Genomic DNA, 11190 nt, shown 5'->3' on the forward strand with positions numbered 1-11190 from the left:
GGCCCAGGGTTCCAGGAGAGAGGGAGAGATTGTCCCAGGCGGCTGGGAAAGCCAGGCCTACCCAGGGCTACCCGAGCCTGGGTAACGCCGGAGGCTAAGTCCCTAGCAGGTGGAAGGCTGCAATCTGCTAAAAATCCACCGGATGGCAACGGAGAGGCGCGCTCCCCGGCTTGTCCACAAGGCGGCGCCAGCATTCAGGTTGCAGGCTGCATTCTGCTAAAAATCCACCGGATGGCAACGGAGAGCCGCTCTCCCCGGCTCGTCCACAAGGCGGCGCCACTTCCAGGAGACCCAGGGGGGCGAGCCTGAGGCGGCAGGCTGGCCCAGGGTTCCAGGAGAGAGGGAGAGATTGTCCCAGGCGGCTGGGAGAGCCAGGCCTACCCAGGGCTACCCGAGCCTGGGTAATGCCGGAGGCTCAGTCCCTAGCAGGTGGCAGGCTGCATTCTGCTAAGTGTCTACCAAGAGGGCACCACTTCCAGGCAACCCAGGGGGCTAAGCCTGAGGCGGCAGGCAGGCCCAGGGTTCCAGGAGAGAGGGAGAGATTGTCCCAGGCGGCTGGGAAAGCCAGGCCTACCCAGGGCTACCCGAGCCTGGGTAACGCCGGAGGCTAAGTCCCTAGCAGGTGGAAGGCTGCAATCTGCTAAAAATCCACCGGATGGCAACGGAGAGGCGCGCTCCCCGGCTTGTCCACAAGGCGGCGCCAGCATTCAGGTTGCAGGCTGCATTCTGCTAAAATTCCACCGGATGGCAACGGAGAGCCGCTCTCCCCGGCTCGTCCACAAGGCGGCGCCACTTCCAGGAGACCCAGGGGGGCGAGCCTGAGGCGGCAGGCTGGCCCAGGGTTCCAGGAGAGAGGGAGAGATTGTCCCCGGCGGCTGGGAGAGCCAGGCCGACTCAGGGCTCCATAAGCCCGGTAGAAGCTGAAGATTAAGCCCCCAGTCTACCAGCTACCCTCCCTGGAGCTCAGCTTAGGGAGAAGTCTCATTTAGCTGGATAAGTCACATTCGGGCGGACAAGTCACATTTGCCAGCATAAGTCACATTTGGGAGGACAAGTCACATTTCCCAGCATAAGTCACATTTGGGAGGACAAGTCACATTTGCCAGCATAAGTCACATTTGCCAGCATAAGTCACATTTGCCAGCATAAGTCACATTTGCCAGCATAAGTCACATTTGCCAGCATAAGTCACATTTGCCAGCATAAGTCACATTTGCCAGCATAAGTCACATTTGCCAGCATAAGTCACATTTGCCAGCATAAGTCACATTTGCCAGCATAAGTCACATTTGCCAGCATAAGTCACATTTGCCAGCATAAGTCACATTTGCCAGCATAAGTCACATTTGCCAGCATAAGTCACATTTGCCAGCATAAGTCACATTTGCCAGCATAAGTCACATTTGCCAGCATAAGTCACATTTGCCAGCATAAGTCACATTTCCAAGCATAAGTCACATTTCCAAGCATAAGTCACATTTCCAAGCATAAGTCACATTTCCAAGCATAAGTCACAGTTGGACTTAATAGTCGGGCCCAGAGAGATTCCCATGAGTGCTATCTCTGGCAGTGGGCTTAATAGTCGGCCCCGGAGGGTCGGCGGTGGGGCTTAATAGTCGGGCCCGGAGAGACTTCCAGGGACGGCCGTTTGTCAGGGGGCTTAATGGCGGGGTCCGATCGGCCTCCCGTGGAAGCCTGCCTGGGGGAGCGGTGAGGACTCTTGAGGGCCAGCGGAAGGAAGAGGTGGTGCTGTATTTGACCCCGGCTGCCGGGAGATGGGGAGCTGGAGGGTTGCCCCGAGGCGGGGTCTGCAGGGAGAACCGGGTTCCGGAGCGGGCGGGCCTAGGGGAGGCAAGCCGGGCCGGGGCTCACCCTCCTGGGCAGGGTCCGAGGGGAGCTTCCCCCTGAGAGAACTTCCACTTCCGTAGACACTTTGACAAAAAAACCCCCAAAAAACCGGAGCCCCCGAGGAGGCCTTCCTGCGGCGAGCGCCAGGCCGGGCTGGGGCTACCCAAGCCTGGGTAAAGCCAGAGGCTAAGTCCCTAACAGGTGGAAGGCTGCATTCTGCTAAGTGTCTACCAGAGGGCGACACTTCCAGGAGACCCAGGGGGCTAAGCCTGAGGCGGCAGGCTGGCCCAGGGTTCCAGGAGAGAGGGAGAGACCGTCCCAGGCGGCTGGGAGAGCCAGGCCTACCCAGGGCTACCCGAGCCTGGGTACATGCCGGAGGCTAAGTCCCTAGCAGGTGGAAGGCTGCATTCTGCTAAGTGTCTACCAGAGGGCGACACTTCCAGGAGACCCAGGGGGCTAAGCCTGAGGCGGCAGGCTGGCCCAGGGTTCCAGGAGAGAGGGAGAGACCGTCCCAGGCGGCTGGGAGAGCCAGGCCTACCCAGGGCTACCCGAGCCGGGGTACATGCCGGAGGCTAAGTCCCTAGCAGGTGGAAGGCTGCATTCTGCTAAGTGTCTACCAGAGGGCGACACTTCCAGGAGACCCAGGGGGCTAAGCCTGAGGCGGCAGGCTGGCCCAGGGTTCCAGGAGAGAGGGAGAGACCGTCCCAGGCGGCTGGGAGAGCCAGGCCTACCCAGGGCTACCCGAGCCGGGGTACATGCCGGAGGCTAAGTCCCTAGCAGGTGGAAGGCTGCATTCTGCTAAGTGTCTACCAGAGGGCGACACTTCCAGGAGACCCAGGGGGCTAAGCCTGAGGCGGCAGGCTGGCCATGGGTTCCAGGAGGGAGGGAGAGATCGTCCCGGGCGGCTGGGAAAAAAGCCAGGCCGACCCAGGGCTACCCGAGCCTGGGCAAAGCCAGAGGCTAAGTCCCTAGCAGGTGGCAGGCTGCGTTCTGCTAAGTGTCTTCCAGAGGGAGACACTTCCAGGAGACCCAGGGGGCTAAGCCTGAGGGCGGCAGGCCGGCCATGGGTTCCAGGAGGGAGGGAGAGATTGTCCCAGGCGGCTGGGAAAGCCAGGGCTACCCGAGCCTGGGTAACGCCAGAGACTTAGTCCCTAGCAGCTGGCAGGCTGCAATCTGCTAAAAATCCACCGGATGGCAACGGAGAGCCGCAGTCCCCGGCTCGTCCACAAGGCGGCGCCAGCACTCGGGTTGCAGGCTGCATTCTGTTAAAAATCCACCGGATGGCAACGTAGAGCCGCTCTCCCCGGCTCATCCACAAGGCGGCGCCACTTCCAGGCGACCCAGGGGGCTAAGCCTGAGGTGGGAGGCCGGCCCAGGGTTCCAGGAGAGAGGGAGAGATCGTCCCGGGCGGCTGGGAAAAAAGCCAGGCCGACCCAGGGCTACCCAAGCCTGGGTAAAGCCAGAGGCTAAGTCCCTAGCAGGTGGCAGGCTGCGTTCTGCTAAGTGTCTTCCAGAGGGAGACACTTCCAGGAGACCCAGGGGGCTAAGCCTGAGGCGGCAGGCTGGCCCAGGGTTCCAGGAGAGAGGGAGAGACCGTCCCAGGCGGCTGGGAGAGCCAGGCCTACCCAGGGCTACCCGAGCCGGGGTACATGCCGGAGGCTAAGTCCCTAGCAGGTGGAAGGCTGCATTCTGCTAAGTGTCTACCAGAGGGCGACACTTCCAGGAGACCCAGGGGGCTAAGCCTGAGGCGGCAGGCTGGCCCAGGGTTCCAGGAGAGAGGGAGAGACCGTCCCAGGCGGCTGGGAGAGCCAGGCCTACCCAGGGCTACCCGAGCCTGGGTACATGCCGGAGGCTAAGTCCCTAACAGGTGGAAGGCTGCGTTCTGCTAAGTGTCTACCAGAGGGCGACACTTCCAGGAGACCCAGGGGGCTAAGCCTGAGGCGGCAGGCTGGCCATGGGTTCCAGGAGGGAGGGAGAGATGGTCCCAGGCGGCTGGGAAAGCCAGGCCTACCCGAGCCTGGGTAATGCCAGAGGCTAAGTCCCTAGCAGGTGGAAGGCTGCAATCTGCTAAAAATCCACCGGATGGCAACGGAGAGCCGCAGTCCCCGGCTCGTCCACAAGGCGGCGCCAGCACTCGGGTTGCAGGCTGCATTCTGCTAAAAATCCACCGGATGGCAACGGAGAGCCGCTCTCCCCCGCTTGTCCACAAGGCGGCGCCACTTCCAGGCGACCCAGGGGGCTAAGCCTGAGGGCGGCAGGCCGGCCCAGGGTTCCAGGAGAGAGGGAGAGATCGTCCCAGGCGGCTGGGACAGCCAGGCCGACCCGAGCCTGGGTAATGCCAGAGGCTAAGTCCCTAGCAGGTGGAAGGCTGCAATCTGCTAAGTGTCTACCAAGAGGGCACCACTTCCAGGCAACCCAGGGGGCTAAGCCTGAGGCGGCAGGCTGGCCCAGGGTTCCAGGAGAGAGGGAGAGATCGTCCCAGGCGGCTGGGAAAAAAGCCAGGCCGACCCAGGGCTACCCTAGCCTGGGTAAAGCCAGAGGCTAAGTCCCTAGCAGGCGGCAGGCTGCGTTCTGCTAAGTGACTTCCAGAGGGAGACACTTCCAGGAGACCCAGGGGGCTAAGCCTGAGGGCGGCAGGCCGGCCCAGGGTTCCAGGAGAGAGGGAGAGTTCGTCCCAGGCGGCTGGGAAAAAAGCCAGGCCTACCCAGGGCTACCCGAGCCTGGGTACATGCCGGAGGCTAAGTCCCTAGCAGGTGGAAGGCTGCAATCTGCTAAAAATCCACCGGATGGCAACGGAGAGCCGCGGTCCCCGGCTCGTCCACAAGGCGGCGCCAGCACTCGGGTTGCAGGCTGCATTCTGCTAAAAATCCACCGGATGGCAACGGAGAGCCGCTCTCCCCCGCTTGTCCACAAGGCGGCGCCACTTCCAGGCGACCCAGGGGGCTAAGCCTGAGGGCGGCAGGCCGGCCCAGGGTTCCAGGAGAGAGGGAGAGATCGTCCCAGGCGGCTGGGAAAGCCAGGCCTACCCAGGGCTACCCGAGCCTGGGTACATGCCGGAGGCTGAGTCCCTTGCAGGTGGAAGGCTGCAATCTGCTAAAAATCCACCGGATGGCAACGGAGAGCCGCAGTCCCCGGCTCGTCCACAAGGCGGCGCCAGCACTCGGGTTGCAGGCTGCATTCTGCTAAAAGTCCACCGGATGGCAACGTAGAGCCGCTCTCCCCCGCTTGTCCACAAGGCGGCGCCACTTCCAGGCGACCCAGGGGGCTAAGCCTGAGGGCGGCAGGCCGGCCCAGGGTTCCAGGAGAGAGGGAGAGATGGTCCCAGGCGGCTGGGAAAGCCAAGCCTACCCAGGGCTACCCGAGCCTGGGTAGATGCCGGAGGCTAAGTCCCTAGCAGGTGGAAGGCTGCATTCTGCTAAGTGTCTACCAGAGGTAGACGCTTCCAGGAAACCCAGGGGGCTAAGCCTGAGGGCGGCAGGCCGGCCATGGGCTCCAGGAGAGAGGGAGAGATTGTCCCAGGCGGCTGGGAAAGCCAGGCCTACCCAGGGCTACCCGAGCCTGGATACATGCCGGAGGCTAAGTCCCTAGCAGGTGGAAGGCTGCATTCTGCTAAAAATCCACCGGATGGCAACGGAGAGCCGCGGTCCCCGGCTCGTCCACAAGGCGGCGCCAGCACTCGGGTTGCAGGCTGCATTCTGCTAAAAATCCACCGGATGGCAACGGAGAGCCGCTCTCCCCCGCTTGTCCACAAGGCGGCGCCACTTCCAGGCGACCCAGGGGGCTAAGCCTGAGGGCGGCAGGCCGGCCCAGGGTTCCAGGAGAGAGGGAGAGATCGTCCCGGGCGGCTGGGAAAAAAGCCAGGCCGACCCAGGGCTACCCTAGCCTGGGTAAAGCCAGAGGCTAAGTCCCTAGCAGGCGGCAGGCTGCGTTCTGCTAAGTGACTTCCAGAGGGAGACACTTCCAGGAGACCCAGGGGGCTAAGCCTGAGGGCGGCAGGCCGGCCCGGGGTTCCAGGAGAGAGGGAGAGATCGTCCCAGGCGGCTGGGAAAAAAAGCCAGGCCGACCCAGGGCCACCCCAGCCTGGGTAAAGCCAGAGGATAAGTCCCTAGCAGGTGGAAAGCTGCAATTTGCTATGGAAAGCTGCAATTTGCTATGGAAAGCTGCAATTTGCTAAAAATCCACCGGATGGCAACGTAGAGCCGCTCTCCCCGGCTCGTCCACAAGGCGGCGCCACTTCCGGGCGACCCAGGGGGCTAAGCCTGAGGGCGGCAGGCCGGCCCAGGGTTCCAGGAGAGAGGGAGAGATCGTCCCGGGCGGCTGGGAAAAAGCCAGGCCGACCCAGGGCTGCCGTTGCCTGGGTAATGCCGGAGGCCGAGTCCCTAGCAGGTGGCAGGCTGCTAGCGTCTACCAGAGGGCGAGATCCCGCCTCCCCGAGCGGCCGGGGAGAGAGGATTTGCAGGAGCTGACAGGCGCGCACGCAGAAGGGAAATCCCCCTTGGCGGCCGGGGGGAGAGACGATTTGCAGGAGCTGACAGGCGCGCACGCGCGCGCGCAGAAGGGAAAGTCCCCGGGCGGCCGCGGGGAGAGAGGAGAGATGATTGGCAGGAGCTGACAGGCGCGCACGCGCAGAAGGGAAGTCACCCTCGGCGGGCGGCGGGAGAGACGATTTGCAGGAGCTGACAGGCGCGCACGCGCAGAAGGGAGAGTCGTCCCCCCCGGGCCGGGGAGAGAGATGATTGGCAGCCGGCGGAGGTAGCTGCCAGGCGGACCAGAAGGAGAACTGCGGCCGCTCCGAGCAGAAGGGAAATCCCCCGGGCCTCCGGGGAGACGAGCGGCCTCTGGCAGGCGCGGCGAGCCGGCGCCGGCGCCGCCATCCCGGGCGAGGCGACGGGCGCCTCCCGCCCGGCGCATATGGCACTTCCGTCGACACTTAGTCAAATTTCAACTTTCAAAATTCCTCCGGCGGCCGTGTTTCACTCCGGGGAGCGGCGCCCTCACGCCGGCGGCGGCGCGCCTCGGCCGGCACGAAGGGGTACCACCTCGAGTCGGTGTCGGGGGTCCCGCCGTGGAACCGGGCGTCGGACGGCCCCGGAGGAGGCCTCGGAGCCGAAAAGGCACTACCGGAATGAGGTTGAATTTGACGGCCGGATCCGGGCCGGAGTTCCACAAAGTCGGACACTTTGAGTGGTTGGTCTTCATGTAATGGGACAGGTGACACTCTCTCTGTGACCTACTTTTGAACACCCCCGTCAAGAACCGTGTCCGAGACAGCGTGTGCTGTCAATTAGCTTACCAAAAGTCAGAGTACCAGGGCATCGGACACCCGACTCTGACAAAGTCCCAGTGAACTCTGCTGACAGGCCGCCGACGGCGGATCCCTGCGGGGGGGGAGGCAGAGCGAGGGCACCGCCCCCCCCGAGGTTGCGAGACAAGCCTCTTAGGTCGCGTGGCAAGCCTCGGTTTTCAGGCGGGCGCTTCCCGCCGAGCCAATCGGCACTTTTAGACACTTTTGGGGAAAAAAAAAAGAAAAAGTCAAACTTTGAAAAATAAATAACCAACGAAACACGGACCAATGAGAACCGCTTCCGGCTGGTCGCGGAAGGGAGAGATGATTGGCAGGAGCTGCCCTGCGCGCTAGAATGAGAACTGCGGCCGCTCCGAGCAGAAGGGAAATCCCCCGGGCGGGCCAGGGGAGACGAGCGGCCGCTGGCAGGTACGGCGAGAGGGCGCCGGTGCCGCCATCCCGGGCGAGGCGACGGGCGCCCCCCGCTGAGCCGATCGGCTCTTGGACACTTTGGGGAAAAAAATAAAAAATAAAAAAGGCAAACTTTGAAATAAAACCCCACGAAACACGGACCTCGGTGAGATCCCCCGGGCGGCCGGGGAGAGATGATTGGCAGGAGCTGCCAGGCGCGCAGAAGGGAAGTCCCCCTGTGCGGCCGGGGAGAGATGATTGGCAGCAGGCGGAGGCAGCCGCCAGGCGGACCAGAAGGAGAACTGCGGCCGCTCCGAGCAGAAGGGAAATCCCCCGGCGCGGGCCAGGGGAGACGAGCGGCCGCTGGCAGGTACGGCGAGAGGGCGCCGGTGCCGCCATCCCGGGGGAGGCGACGGGCGCCTCCCGCCGAGCCGATCGGCACTTTTAGACACTTTGGGGGAAAAAGACCGACATTTTAATAAACCCCATACAACACGGACCAGTGAGAACTGCAGCCGGCCGGCCGGCCGGCCGGCGCAGAAGGGAGGTCCCCCGGGAGGGCCGGGGGAGAGATGATTGGCAGGCGGAGGTAGCTGCCAGGCGCGCGCAGAAGGGAAGTTCCCCCGGGCGGCCGGGGGGAGAGAGAGAGAGAGATGATTGGCAGCCGGCGGAGGTAGCTGCCAGGCGGACCAGAACGAGAACTGCGGCCGCTCGGAGCGGAAGGGGAAGTCTGAGGCGGCAGGCCGGCCCAGGGTTCATGGAGAGAGGGAGAGATTGTCCCAGGCGGCTGGGAAAAAAGCCAGGCCGACCCAGGGCCACCCCAGCCTGGGTAAAGCCAGAGGATAAGTCCCTAGCAGGCGGCAGGCTGCGTTCTGCTAAGTGTCTACCGAGAGGGCACCACTTCCAGGCAACCCAGGGGGCTAAGCCTGAGGCGGCAGGCTGGCCCAGGGTTCCAGGAGAAGAGGGAGAGATCGTCCCAGGCGGCTGGGAAAGCCAGGCCTACCCAGGGCTACCCGAGCCTGGGCACATGCCGGAGGCTAAGTCCCTAGCAGGTGGAAGGCTGCAATCTGCTAAAAATCCACCGGATGGCAACGGAGAGCCGCAGTCCCCGGCTCGTCCACAAGGCGGCGCCAGCACTCGGGTTGCAGGCTGCATTCTGCTAAAAATCCACCGGATGGCAACGGAGAGCCGCTCTCCCCGGCTCGTCCACAAGGCGGCGCCACTTCCAGGCGACCCAGGGGGCTAAGCCTGAGGCGGCAGGCCGGCCCAGGGTTCCAGGAGAGAGAGGGAGAGATCGTCCCAGGCGGCTGGGAAAGCCAGGCCGACCCAGGGCTACCCGAGCCTGGGTAAAGCCAGAGGCTAAGTCCCTAGCAGGTGGCAGGCTGCATGCTGCCAAGTGTCTACCGAGAGGGCACCACTTCCAGGCGACCCAGGGGCTAAGCCTGAGGCGGCAGGCTGGCCCAGGGTTCCAGGAGAGAGGGAGAGATTGTCCCAGGCGGCTGGGAAAGCCAGGGCTACCCGAGCCTGGGTACATGCCGGAGGCTGAGTCCCTAGCAGGCGGCAGGCTGAATTCTGCTAAGTGTCTACCAGAGGGCGACACTTCCAGGAGACCCAGGGGGCTAAGCCTGAGGCGGCAGGCTGGCCCAGGGTTCCAGGAGAGAGGGAGAGATTGACCCAGGCGGCTGGGAAAGCCAGGCCTACCCAGGGCCACCCGAGCCTGGGTACATGCCGGAGGCTAAGTCCCTAGCAGGTGGAAGGCTGCAATTTGCTATGGAAAGCTGCAATTTGCTAAAAATCCACGGATGGCAACGGAGAGCGGCTCTCCCCGGCTCGTCCACAAGGCGGCGCCACTTCCAGGCGACCCAGGGGGCTAAGCCTGAGGCGGCAGGCCGGCCCAGGGTTCCAGGAGAGAGGGAGAGATTGTCCCAGGCGGCTGGGAAAGCCAGGCCGACCCAGGGCTACCCGAGCCTGGGTAAAGCCAGAGGCTAAGTCCCTAGCAGGTGGCAGGCTGCATTCTGCTAAGTGTCTACCAAGAGGGCACCACTTCCAGGCAACCCAGGGGGCTAAGCCTGAGGCGGCAGGCTGGCCCAGGGTTCCAGGAGAAGAAGGAGAGATCGTCCCAGGCGGCTGGGAAAGCCAGGCCTACCCAGGGCTACCCGAGCCTGGGTACATGCCGGAGGCTAAGTCCCTAGCAGGTGGAAGGCTGCAATTTGCTATGGAAAGCTGCAATTTGCTAAAAATCCACCGGATGGCAACGGAGAGCGGCTCTCCCCGGCTCGTCCACAAGGCGGCGCCACTTCCAGGCGACCCAGGGGGCTAAGCCTGAGGCGGCAGGCCGGCCCAGGGTTCCAGGAGAGAGGGAGAGATTGTCCCAGGCGGCTGGGAAAGCCAGGCCGACCCAGGGCTACCCGAGCCTGGGTAAAGCCAGAGGCTAAGTCCCTAGCAGGTGGCAGGCTGCATTCTGCTAAGTGTCTACCAAGAGGGCACCACTTCCAGGCAACCCAGGGGGCTAAGCCTGAGGCGGCAGGCTGGCCCAGGGTTCCAGGAGAGAGGGAGAGATTTGTCCCAGGCGGCTGGGAAAGCCAGGCCTACCCAGGGCTACCAGAGCCTGGGTACATGCCGGAGGCTAAGTCCCTAGCAGGTGGAAGGCTGCAATTTGCTATGGAAAGCTGCAATTTGCTAAAAATCCACCGGATGGCAACGGAGAGCGGCTCTCCCCAGCTCGTCCACAAGGCGGCGCCACTTCCAGGCGACCCAGGGGGCTAAGCCTGAGGCGGCAGGCCGGCCCAGGGTTCCAGGAGAGAGGGAGAGATTGTCCCAGGCGGCTGGGAAAGCAGGCCGACCCAGGGCTACCCGAGCCTGGGTAAAGCCAGAGGCTAAGTCCCTAGCAGGTGGCAGGCTGCATTCTGCTAAGTGTCTACCAGAGGGCGACACTTCCAGGAGACCCAGGGGGCTAAGCCTGAGGCGGCAGGCTGGCCCAGGGTTCCAGGAGAGAGGGAGAGACCGTCCCAGGCGGCTGGGAGAGCCAGGCCTACCCAGGGCTACCCGAGCCTGGGTACATGCCGGAGGCTAAGTCCCTAGCAGGTGGAAGGCTGCAATTTGCTATGGAAAGCTGCAATTTGCTAAAAATCCACCGGATGGCAACGGAGAGCGGCTCTCCCCGGCTCGTCCACAAGGCGGCGCCACTTCCAGGCGACCCAGGGGGCTAAGCCTGAGGCGGCAGGCCGGCCCAGGGTTCCAGGAGAGAGGGAGAGATTGTCCCAGGCGGCTGGGAAAGCCAGGCCGACCAGGGCTACCCGAGCCTGGGTAAAGCCAGAGGCTAAGTCCCTAGCAGGTGGCAGGCTGCATTCTGCTAAGTGTCTACCAAGAGGGCACCACTTCCAGGCGACCCAGGGGGCTAAGCCTGAGGCGGCAGGCTGGCCCAGGGTTCCAGGAGAGAGGGAGAGATTGTCCCAGGCGGCTGGGAAAGCCAGGCCTACCCAGGGCTACCCGAGCCTGGGTACATGCCGGAGGCTAAGTCCCTAGCAGGTGGAAGGCTGCAATTTGCTATGGAAAGCTGCAATTTGCTAAAAATCCACCGGATGGCAACGGAGAGCGGCTCTCCCCGGCTCGTCCACAAGGCGGCGCCACTTCCAGGCGACCCAGGA

The sequence above is a fragment of the Leptodactylus fuscus genome, unplaced genomic scaffold (genome assembly GCF_031893055.1).
Source record: "Leptodactylus fuscus isolate aLepFus1 unplaced genomic scaffold, aLepFus1.hap2 HAP2_SCAFFOLD_795, whole genome shotgun sequence".
Taxonomy (NCBI): Eukaryota; Metazoa; Chordata; class Amphibia; order Anura; family Leptodactylidae; genus Leptodactylus; species Leptodactylus fuscus.